The sequence below is a fragment of the Penaeus monodon genome, chromosome 23 (assembly GCF_015228065.2).
Source record: "Penaeus monodon isolate SGIC_2016 chromosome 23, NSTDA_Pmon_1, whole genome shotgun sequence".
In the NCBI taxonomy this organism is placed as follows: Eukaryota; Metazoa; Arthropoda; class Malacostraca; order Decapoda; family Penaeidae; genus Penaeus; species Penaeus monodon.
Genome location: NC_051408.1, coordinates 18216875 through 18217476, shown reverse-complemented (window position 1 = coordinate 18217476; position 602 = coordinate 18216875).

Genomic DNA, 602 nt, shown 5'->3' with positions numbered 1-602 from the left:
GTCGATGCATTTTTTTCGATTTGTTTAGTTTCCTACGATCTCTCTTTCTCGTTTTCTCCTTTCATTCTTTATTTTCTCTCTTATCTTTATCTTACGTTTATCCTCTTTATTTTTCTATCTGCTTGTCACATCTCCTTTTATCTTCTGTTTATCTATTTATCTATCGATCTTTATTTGTCCAAGTACCATGAATATGTTTCTCTCTACCTGTCTGAGGAACTGGAAAAATACATAAATTGTTTATATACAATTTATGCTTTGACAGAATTTTGCCTCATTATATATCTTCCGTTTCTACCTTTGATATTATATTCTAAACCTTTAGATTCTTAGTAAAAGCCAGATGTTGAAGTTATGAGAAGCAGAAGCAAGCAAAACAGCAGAAATAGAATAACGTATTATCAGCATATCAATACATCGATATAAATAATCCCACAAGCGAAGGAATATATGGAGAAACACGCGGTAACCAAGCGCTAGATATGATCAGTATTAATGGTAATAATAATGTAACGTGAAAAGGTATGTCTATATTACGCTACATCCCCCCCCCCTGCCTCCCCCCATCCAGCCAATCACCCACAGCAACCAATCTCATAACA